The sequence below is a fragment of the Mesocricetus auratus genome, unplaced genomic scaffold (assembly GCF_017639785.1).
Source record: "Mesocricetus auratus isolate SY011 unplaced genomic scaffold, BCM_Maur_2.0 Super-Scaffold_100007, whole genome shotgun sequence".
NCBI classification, from domain to species: domain Eukaryota; kingdom Metazoa; phylum Chordata; class Mammalia; order Rodentia; family Cricetidae; genus Mesocricetus; species Mesocricetus auratus.
The window spans coordinates 86,691,719-86,703,133 of record NW_024429191.1 but is presented as its reverse complement, the minus strand read 5'-3'; the positions used below and the strand labels follow the sequence as shown (position 1 = coordinate 86,703,133).

The following is an 11,415-nucleotide window of genomic DNA, read 5'->3' as shown; positions in this document are numbered from 1 at the left end:
AGGACAGATAAAAATTAAGTAGCCTAATCACATGAGAAGAAACCATTTAAATTTTTTAATGAAACATAATTTAACCTGATAAGATAATCTGGTTAATTATTATCCCCCTCCCCTATGGCTTTTTTGTTTTTGTTTTTGTTTTTTTTGTTTTTCGAAACAGGGTTTCTCTGTGACTTTGGAGGCTACCCTGGAACTAACTCTTGTAGACCAGGCTGGTCTTGAACTCACAGAGATGAGTACTGGGATTAAAGGCTTACGCCACCACCGCCCGGCCCCCACTGATTCTTTTAATGAGAAAGAGTCTCAACTTTGCCCTGCCTGGCTTAATACTTGCTACATAATCCATACTGGCCTCAAACTCATGACAATCCTCCTGCCTCATCCTCCTGCATGCAAGAATTAAAGATGAATGACACCATTCCTGAAAAAACTTCATTTCTTTTTCTTTTGTGTGTGTGTGTGTGTGTGTTAGATGGATGCACTTGCCGGTGTGTGCATGTGTGGGTCAGCCTGATTGCTCAGATAAACTTAACAACCCAGAATTCGATCTCCAGAACCCACACAATGGAAGAGAGAAGCAACCTGTACAAGCTGTCCTCTGATACACACATAAACCATGGCAAGTGCGCCTCCATACCCATGCTCACAAGATAGATCAAAAAGTATTTTTTAAAAAACGTAATCAAGACATGCGGGCATAGTGGTACATGCCTGTAGCCCCTGCATTTGGAAGACAGTGGTTGCGAGCTCAAGGTCAACCTGGCCAGGGCTACATCCTACGATCCTCTTTTAAAAAAGAAAAAATGTTAAATAGTGTGATGTTAAACATACTCCAAAAGGTCATGACTCTATTGGGAGGTGGGGTCTCGCAGAAGGAAGTCAGGCTACTGAGGGGGATATTTATCTCAGCTAATTTGCCACAGTAACTGGAAAGTTCCAGAAAGTCCCAAGAACTTTTCAAATCTCTAGTTTCGCTCCATGCATTCGTTTGGTTCCTTGCTTGCGTTTGAGACCGTGTCTCATGTAGCCCAGGTCCACCTCAAACTTACTATATAGCCCAGAATAACCTTAAACTTCAGATCCTCCTGTCTTCTCCTCCCAAATGCTGGGATTAGAGGTGTGAGGCACCATGCTTGATTTTTGTGGGGCCAGGGGTTGAGCCCTGGTTTTGAGTATGCTACAGGGGCACTCCATCAGCTGAAGCCAGCTCAGAATGCTAACCCTCTAGGCAAAAGCCCAGATGCCCAATGCCAAGGACTGGCAAGCTTTTACCATAAAGGCCCAGATAGTAGATTCTTGAGGCTTTTCTTACTACACAGATTATGCCAAAACTATGAATAGTTGACATTGTAGGTCCAAGGCAGTCACAGAATGTAAATGAAGGGGCATGGCTGCCTTCCACAACATTTTTTATCACGGCTTCAGACACTGGGATTTTATAAAAATAACCCTGTGATCAAATCATACTTGATTGTATTGGGTAATGTTAAGACTTTTTTGTTCACAATCTAGTAACATACAAATGGAGGGGCAGTTGGAGAGATGGCTCAATACCACTCTTGCAGAGGACCTAAGTTCAGTTCCCAGCACCCAAGTGAGGCAGCTCACACCTGCCAGTAACTACAGCTCTGGAGGATCTGACACCATCTTCTGCACTCCTCAGGCACCTGCGCACACTCTCTCTCTCTCTCTCTCTCTCTCTCTCTCTCTCTCTCTCTCTCTCTCTCTCTCTCTCTCTCTCTCTCACACACACACACACACACACACATAAATTGAAAATAAAATAAATCCTAGAAAGAAAAAAAGATTTGGTACCAGGCTTAGTGGCATACACCTGTAATTCCAGAACTTGGGAGACAAAGTCAAGAAGATCATGAGTTCAAGGATGGTGTGGTCTACATAGTGAATAAAAAAAAAACATTGGGGATATAGTTCATTGGCGAGCACTCTGGGTCTCATCACCTACAAAAAGTAAAAACTGACTATGCGGTGGACTCAGTTTGGCCTGCAGACCATTCTTGTCTCTACTCCATCTATGGAGACACTGCAGTGGGTCAACACCACAGCTCTGAAAACAAAGTTCTGATGATGAAAAGACATTGATGTAACGCCAGCCGCACTCAGGAGGTTGAGGAACGATCACCACAAGTTCCAGTTCAGTCTGGACTAAACTGTGATGAAAGACCAAAAAAGAAAATAGAATGAACCAATAAAACTAAAAAACTTCAAGGGTCATTTTAGGGGCTCCGTAACTGAAGTGCTTGCTGCAACAGCCTTGGGTCCTGAGTTTAACCCCCAGCTCGTACACAGAAGCCAACTGTCAGCCCTGGGGGTGGGGAGTGGCGCTCAGCTGTCAGCACTCTAGCTGAAAGAGCAAGCTGGCTCAGTGAGAGACCCTGCCCCGAAAGAATTAGATGAAAAGTAGCGGAGGAAGGCGCCCAATCATGACCTCTGACATCCGCACATCCAGACAGGAGAGCTCACCTTTACAAATGCGTACCCCCTCGGCCCCCCATGTACACACAGAGTCATCAAGGTTATTTTTAAATGCTCATTATTTTGGTACTAGAGAGATGGCTCAGCAATTAAAAGCACTGGCTGCTCTTCCAGAGGACCTGGGTTCAAGTCCCACCACCCACATGGTGGCTCACAACCATCAGTAACTCCAGTTCAAGGGAATTCGATGCTTGATGTGGGATGTCCTTCTGTATGCTGCGAATATGTGTTGCTTTTACTGGTTGATAATAAAGCTGATTTGGCCAATGGCCAAGCAGAATAGGGCCAGGTAGAAAATCCAAACAGAATTGTGGCGAGAAAGAAGGCAGAGTCAGGGAGATGCCATGTAGCCTCTGAAGGGGTAAGATACCAGAACATTACCAATAAGCAATGGACACATGGTGATACGCAGATTATTAAAGATGGGTTAATTTAAGCCGGGCGGTGGTGGCGCATGCCTTTTATCCCAGCACTCAGGAGGCAGAGGCAGGCGGATCTCTGTGAGTTCGAGGCCGGGCTGAACCGACAGCCTCCAAAACAATACAGAGAAACCCTGTCTCGTAAAACCAAAAAAAAAAAAAAAAAAAAAAAAATGGGTTAATTTATAAGAGAGAGCTAGCCAGTAATAAGCCTGAGCCACTGATCAAACAATTATAACTAATATTAAGCCTCTGAGTGGTTATTCAGGAACTGGCAGGCAGGGCAGGAAACATCCAACTACAAATACCCTCTTCCCAGCCTGGGAGGGTAACAGGCACAGATGTGGTGTGCAGACATACGTGCAGACAAAACACACACACTAAAATAATAGTTTTTCACTGTATGCTGTGCGTATGAGCGGGGTGCCTGAATGTATGTGTATGTACCACTTGTGTGCGATGCCCACAGAAATCAATATGTGAGATACCCTGAAATTGGAATCACAGACATTGTGAGCTCCTAGTGGGTACTCAGAATTGAACCTGGGTCCTCTGGAAGAACAGCCAGTGCTCTTAACCACTGAGTCTTCTCTCCAGCCCCTCATCAAAGTAATGTTCAGACCATAGGTGTCAAAGACAGGCAAGATCAGACAATTGCCAATACATTGTTTTTTATTTTCCATGATGACTCTTTTCAGCTCATTACTTTATATATACACATATACACATATATTGTGTCCTTTCTGTATGAATGTAGACTGTGTTCCTCAGTGTAGTTGTTAGGGTCACATGTCCGATTGAGACAAATGTATGTCTTCATACACTGTTTCCAAACCTTTTACCAATTTATCTTTCTTTTATTTTAATTTTTAAAGCAAGGTCTTATGTAGCCCAGGCCAGCTTTCGACTGACAGTGTAGCAGAGGATGACCTTAGACCTCTGATCCTCCTGGTTCCACATCTGAAGTGTTGGGATTATAAGCGTGGTTACTGCGCCCCGTTCTATGGAGTCTGGAGATCAAACCCAGGGTAGGTGCATGCTAGGCAGACACTCTACCAACTGAGCTACATTCTCGGCCCACACAGTTACCAACTTTATTCTCCAGCAATACGTAGCTTCAGGACATGCACTTACATCTGGTACAGAGTAGAAAATGCACCCTAAGTCTGAGTTTTTTTTAAAGATTTATTTATTTACTGTGTACACAGCCTGCATGCCAGAAAAGGACATTAGATCTCATTATAGATGGTTGTAAGCCACTATGTGGTTGCTGGGAATTGAACTCAGTACCTCTGGAAGAACAGCCAGCGTTCTTAACCTCTGAGCCATCTCTCCAGCCCTAAGTCTGAGTTTTGATAGACTAAACTCAAGTCACCTAGAGGTATTTATTACATATAAATATCCATACTCTGTCAATAACAAACTAAAAATCAAAATCATGACGATTCATCATCTGCCCTCCTCCCTGCTCTCTGACAAGTCAGAAAGGGCCTTGAATTCACTATGCAGCCAGGGACAACTTTGGACTCTTGATCCTCCTGCCTTCACTTTTCAAGTGCCAGGATCACAGACCTATACTACAGTGCCTGGCATGATCCTTATTTTTCCAAAACTCCCACATTTTGGAGTTCACTGATAAGCAATTTGAAGTTTTGAAGGTTTTTTTGGTTGTTGTTTTTTCGAAATAGGGTTTCTCTGTATTGTTTTGGAGGCTGTCCTGGAACTTGCTCTGTAGACCAGGCTGGCCTCGAACTCACAGAGATCCGCCTGCCTCTGCCTCCCGAGTACTGGGATTAAAGGCGTGCGCCACCAAAGTCTGGAGAAGTTTTGAAGTTTTAAAGTCATTAAAACCAGCCCATCTGGAGGCAATTAGGACATGATGCAGGTTGGCTCACTCCCACAGGGATGGAGGACACTGAGAAAAGAGAGGCCGTCCTTGTCTCCAGGTGTCTCTAAGGCCAGATCCACCACATCCCCTCCGGCAGGTGGACCAGAGACGAGGTCCCCCTGGTGTTCAATTTTATAATGCTTCTAAAAGCACAAGGCAAAAATAGTGGCCCCCAAAACGAACAGTTTGGGTTTTCATGCAAAAACTAAAACTGAAAAACCAAATTAGAATGACCTCGGTGTTCACGGGTCCCTTGGAGTTTCAAAGCGAACGCAACACCGAAGCTCGTGGAGAGGGAACACAACTTGGGTCACGCATCTGTGTCACTTATTTGCCCTTCCAGTCACTCAGGAAGACAAACATGTTAGGGACCTTAGCAACCTCTTCCTTAGAATCTACCAAGATGCCCCTCCTCTCCCCTGGCCACTCCATCCTTAGTCTTCGCTGCTGAACTTTAGTGTAGTGTTGTTGACCACAGAGTGTCCTGGTCCCTCTGCTACTAAACCACACCAACCTTTTCTATCTCTAAAGAGTCCACAAGGGCTACTGGGCTTCTTATTGGTTTGTTTGTTTGGTTGGTTTTGTGGGTTTTTGGGGGGGGGGTTATTGAGACAGGGCCCATGTAGCTCAGGCTAGCCTCAAACTCACTACCTAGCAAGGATGACCTTGAATCGATCCTCCTGCCTCTGTCTCTTGAGTGCTGGGATTATAGGCTTATGCCCTGACACCTGGCTCTGTTATTGAGACAGGGCCCATGTAGCTCAGGCTAGCCTCAAAGTCACTACATAGCAAGGATGACCTTGAATCGATCCTCCTGCCTCTGTCTCTTGAGTGCTGGGATTATAGGCTTGTGCCCTGACACCTGGCTCTACTTTCTATTTATATCCAGGATCTGACTGCATGACCATCTTTGCTTCTCTCTTTGATCCACGCTAATGTCATATTAGCCGTGGCATAACAATAATCCTCCAGCTTGTTTGCCTGCTCCCCACTGACCCCCCCTTAAATCCCCACGTAGCAGTCATGGTGATTCTTTCAAGGCACAAACCAACCACAGCTCTTCAGGTATGGACCCTGGATGAAGCACATGATGCTATGACCTTCCCCCTCGGTCCAACTATACTGACCTCTAACCGATTTCCCCCCTTTATTTCTATTTTATCTATGGGTGTTTGGGCTGCATGTGTGTCTGACCAGCACAGGCATGCAATGCCTGAAGAGGCCAGAAGAGGGCGTCAGATTCTCTAGTCCTGGAGTTGCCATGTGTCCACTGAGCCGTCTCTCCAGCCCCCGTCAGTTCTTACTGTTCAACTTGAGGTTGTCTGTGCCTGGTACACCCTTCCATCCAATGTGCATACAGCATATCCCTTTAATTTGCTTAATTCTGAACGCCAGCCCTATGGAGGCTTTTCTAACTGTCCTATCCAAAAGAATATTGGGCCTGGGGAACATAGCTCAGCTGGGAGAGGACTCATATAGCATGCAGGAAGTCCTGAGTTCAATCCTCAGTACCGCATAAGACCAGATGTGGTGGCACATTCATGTAGGACGAGGAGTTCAAGGTCATCCTCGACTATGGAAAGTCCAAGGCTTCCGGGACTATATGAGAAGGCATCTCAAGTCCCAACCCCAAATGAATTTGCTTTTATCCCTTTACTCTGAGTCTACGCCATAAAAGCACCAGTTTATTCCTTGATTCTCTGTCTCTTTGTCTAGAAAATTAGGGGCATTTTTTTTTCTTTACTGCTATATCATGAAGGATTTGGCAAGGCCTAGCACATACTGGTATTAAAATATCATTATGAGACTAAACATGTGAATGAGCGAGTTTTATTATTTTTCATTGATTGACAAACCCCTTGTTACATGAGTTTTAAAAACTGGTATCTAGGAACCGGAGAAATGGCTCAGTAGTTAAGAGCATTGGCTGCTCTCCCAGAGGACCCGGGTTCAATTCCCAGCATCCACATGGTGGCTCACAACTGTCTATAGTTCCAGTTCCAGGGGATCTGACACCCTCATACAGACACGCATGCAGGCAAAAAATAATCAAAACACCAATGCACATAAAATTAAAGTAAATAAAAAAACCTGTAATCTATATACAACGATAGCCCAAGAGTCTGGTGCTACTTCAAAGAGCTCGGTGGGTCACAGGAAGCTGAAAACATTTTGCACAGAAACCACTCTTGTTCCAAGACCCGAAGATGGGGCTTGAAGCACCCAGCACGAGTGTATATGTAGTGTGTTGCCTATAAACACTGATGGGTCCATGAGCTAAGGACAGCAGATGGAAGAAATGAGCACTACGGAGTAGGCATGCAGACGGAGGGCTGTGAGGTTAATATATTACCATGCACATTTAGTTTTAACTTAGTCTGCTTCCTGTCTGTGTGTGGAACTCCTCCCACCTTTTACCCACAGCCATACAGCCCAAGCTGCGCCCGGAGCTCTCTATATAATAGTCCCACCTCTCCTTAAGTTCACCACTCTTCTGCCGTGTCTCCACAAATCCTGGGGTTTCAGGTGTGCACACCCAGGCCTGGTGCCCAGTAGATAGTTATTGACACAAGGAAACTGAACAGTTACAGGGCACAGTGTGACATTTGAGTGCATGTATACAATAGGGAGCGAGGTCAAACTGAAGCAATTGGCACGTCTGCCATCGCAGACATTTCTTACGTCTTTGTGTTGACAACATTCCAAGTCTTTTCCAATAGCTATTTTGTAATAGCACAATTATTGATCTGGGTGTGTGGTTCAGTGACAGAACATGTTCCTAGCACACAGAAAGACCTGGGCAGAAAAACAAATGAAATAAAACTTGGCAAGTTTCTCTCTCTCTCTGTCTCTCTCTCTCTCTCTCTCTCTCTCTCTCTCTCTCTCTCTCTCTCTCTGTCTCTGTCTCTCTCTGTCTCTCTCTGTCTCTCTCTCTCTCTGTCTCTCTTTTCTTTTTTGTTGTGCTCGGAATGAACCCCGGTCTTCACAAATGTTAGATGTGCACTCTCTCACTGAGAGATACTTATAGTCCAGAACTCACATCATGTGTGTGCTGGCTCTTTTATTAATTATTATGATTACTGCATGCCGTTTGTGTGTGTGTGTGTGTGTGTGTGTGTGTGTGTGTGTGTGTGTGTGTGTGTGTACTACAGTGTATAGGTGATAGCCAGAGGATAACCTAGGTGATCAAACTCGGGACATCAGGCTTGGCTGCAAGCACCTTTCACTCACTGAGCCATCCCACCAGCAGTTTCCTTGCTAACATGCTAAGGCAGAAGTCCATAGACTGATTCCTCTGATTCTTTTTTTGTTTTGTTTTGGTTTTTTCCAGGCAGGGTTTCTCTGTGGTTTTGGAGGCTGTCCTGGAACTAGCTCTTGTAGACCACCAGGCTGGTCTCAAACTCATAGAGATTCGCCTGCCTCTGCCTCCCGAGTGCTGGGATTAAAGGTGTGTGCCACCAACGCCCGGCTTCCTCTGACTCTTTACCAACCCCAGAGGGCCCCTTCTAGATTAGAAGAGAAGTTGAAACACAGCTTACTCCCATAAGCCCCTTTGTAAACAATCTGGAAAACAGTGGTTTGCTTCCTCACTGTGGGTATTTTACTTGCAGGAGGTCACATCTGAAAGCAACACAGAACCTGACATTAGAGCAACCTGAATCGGGTCCGATTTTCGCCACTGGTTTAAGTGTCACATGTTCACTCAGCTGTTCCAGGCTCATCTCCACATGCACTAAATCAGGGCACCTTCAGCTTTGCCACGTGGGACCCCTTCTCTTTGCTTGAGAAATTTTTATAACCCTAGAAAAAAATTTTTTTTGGTTTTTTGAGACAGGGTTTCTCTGTATTGGTTTGTAGGCTGCCCTAGAATTCACTCTGTAGACCAGGCTGGCCTAGAAATCACAGAGATCCTCCTGCCTCTGCCTCCCGAGTGCTGGGATTAAAGGCGTGCACCACCAACACCCAGCTGACCCTAGAAAATTTTGTGACCCCCCTACATAAAATTTTGTATATAGGTATACCAAACAGGTATGCAGGGCAAGCATTTATTGATAAGAAATCATAGATTCACTTAAAAACAATTCTTAAAGACAAAAGCAAACTTAAATACTAATGAAATGGATGCCCTTGTTTCTTTTACATAAAAAGTAACTTTTGGACTTGAGGGTGGAGCTATGGTAGAGCACTTACCATGCATAAAGGCCTGGGTTTGATCCCCAGGACACACACACACACACACACACACACACACACACACACACACACACACTCACACACACACACTCACACATACCACACACACTCACACATACCACACACTCTCACACATACCACACACACACACACACACACACACATACACACGGGGCGGGGGAAAACGTGCTAAATCATGGCTGAGTATTTGATAATGCAAGACACACAGCATCTTCAACATTTTCCACAGCTCATGCATTTTTATGTTTTAAATCTTCAGTGCTGAAAATGCCTCTTCTCAAAAAAAAAAAAAAAAAAAGCACAAAGCGGTAGAAGTATATTTAGGTTGATTTGAGAAGTTGTTAGAAATTGTGTCCTAGGTCAGGCAGTAGGAGTGAATGTCTTTAATCCCAGCACTTGGGAGGCAGAGACAGGTGGAGCTATGTGAGTCCAGGACAGTCAAGACAACACAGAAAAACCCTGTCTCTAAAAACAAAACAAAAAAAGAAAAAGAAAAAAAATTCTGTCCCAATCGTAAGCCAAATTCACTATACAGATTTTGTTTTAATGAAACTGAAGGCAGCAACTCAAATGTAAACACCGGCATGCAGTGCCCATCGAGGACAGGCTAGGATGTTGGGTGCCCTGGAACTGGAGTTACAGACGGTTGTAGGCTACCATGTGGGTGCTGGAAACCAAACTCAGGTCCTCTACAAGAGCAGCCAGTGTTCCTAACACTGGGCCATCTCTCCAGACCTAACTGCACATCTAGAAACCTTTTGCAGTTGCCAATTTTTTATACCCCCATAACTCAGTTACAGGAGCCTGTGTGGGGTTACTACCCATAGTTTAAGACTAGATAATTGTAGGAGAAACTGCCGACCAGCCTACCCAAGCCGAAGTCGCCCTGCCCAGGGCCCCAGGCCAGCCTGCAAAAGCGTGTACCAGGCACTTCCTCCTTGAATCAAGCCTGCCTCTCTGCCCAGAGACAGCTGGCGAAGAGACACCTGACCGGAGACACCAGTGAGGAGGACAAAGCAGCAGAGTCAGCACCTGGCCACCTCGGGAAGGGTATAAAGGCAGACCTAACTTCCTTAATAGCATGTTCTGCTACTCGCTGACTCCCAGTTCCTGAGTAGTTGGTGCTGTGTCTTCTCACCCCCAGAGGGTGACCAAGCACAGTCACTCTCAACAGACAATCTCTGCATTCATAACTTCACAACTTGGCTTTCCCAAACTGAAATATATCCTAAGAAAGTGCCAAGCCCTTGACAATGAGAGGAAGGATATATAACAAGGTAAATTAAAAAATCAAATCAGGAATGGTAGTGAATGCCAGTGATCCCGGCTCCGGGGAGACTGAGGCATGAGGATTGGCATAAGTCTGAGGCCAGTTTAGGGTGACATAGTGAGTTTGAGGCCAGTTCAGGCTACATAGTGAGACCCTGTCTCAAACAAAAACAGGAAGGAAGGAAGGCAAGGAGAGAGGGATGGAGGGAAAACCCTCACGCGTCCCTGGGCTGTGAAGCAGAGGCTTGTCAGTACCCCATTCGGCTGAAGCACCCGGATCTGCATGGCTCAGCCTGTCTCTACTGCTGCCTGGGTCTGAAGGGGACGTCTTCCTAGGTACACTCTGGGGTAGCAAGAATCCAGAGGCGCCTGTCCAACACAGTACCGTGGCCACACGGGGCAACCAGCTACAGCTGAGGTGTCAGATGAGGTTTGTGAAGACTTGGTAAGAAAAACGGATATAAAATCTTCAACTCTTACAATGATTACAATCTGAGGTGGCAGTTTGGTGGCACTGGCACAAATGGTTCTGAGATGAACTCCAGACGTTTCTTTTTCCATTTGTCAGAGGGGCTGCTAGACAAGTTAAAATTGCGTGCGTGGCTTGTGGTGGTTCTCTATGGGGCAGTTGCTCCAGATAAAAGAATCCAGAAGGTGACTAACACTAATTGTTTTTTGTAGTTGTTGTTTTTGGTTTTGGCGGTGCATGGGGATTGGGGGTGGGGAATGAACTCATGAATTTGTATGCGAGAGGACTACCACTGGGCTACACCCCCCAACCGGATACTGGAGCTTTTGGCAAAAGAACTTTGCAAGAGCTCTGACCCAGAACTGATTCCACCCACGGCTCAGGTGCCACGGCATGCAGACCGTCCAAGGCTGGGGTGTGGGTGTGGGGGCCGCCGCAGAGGGTTGCAAGCTTCGGTGTTTTACCTGGGTTCCTGACGCCCTGCAGGCCAGGCTGCCGGCTGCCGGCTGACTCCACTTTCCTCCCAGGGGCGGTCACAGGTGTCGCCCGCCCGCGCCACTAGCTGTCCGCTGGAGGGATGGCTCCTGGGCGCAGCTGGGGACAACGACGCGCTTCCTGCCCGGGAAGGGCCCGATTGACGGCTATAGCAGTCCCGCCGC

At 46.1% G+C, this 11,415-nt stretch overlaps 1 protein-coding gene across 3 annotated transcripts in view; it reads right to left on the bottom strand.

Annotated features, from left to right (window-relative positions):
* Arsg (arylsulfatase G) overlaps window positions 1-11,353 on the bottom strand; it is a 135,771-nt gene extending 124,418 nt beyond the window's left edge. For all 3 annotated transcript variants that reach the window (XM_040749996.1, XM_040749999.1, XM_040750000.1), the window contains exon 1: window positions 11,221-11,353. The gene's annotated coding sequence lies outside the window, so the exon portion shown is untranslated. The remainder of the gene's footprint in view (window positions 1-11,220) is intronic.
* Window positions 11,354-11,415: the final 62 nt, after the last annotated feature.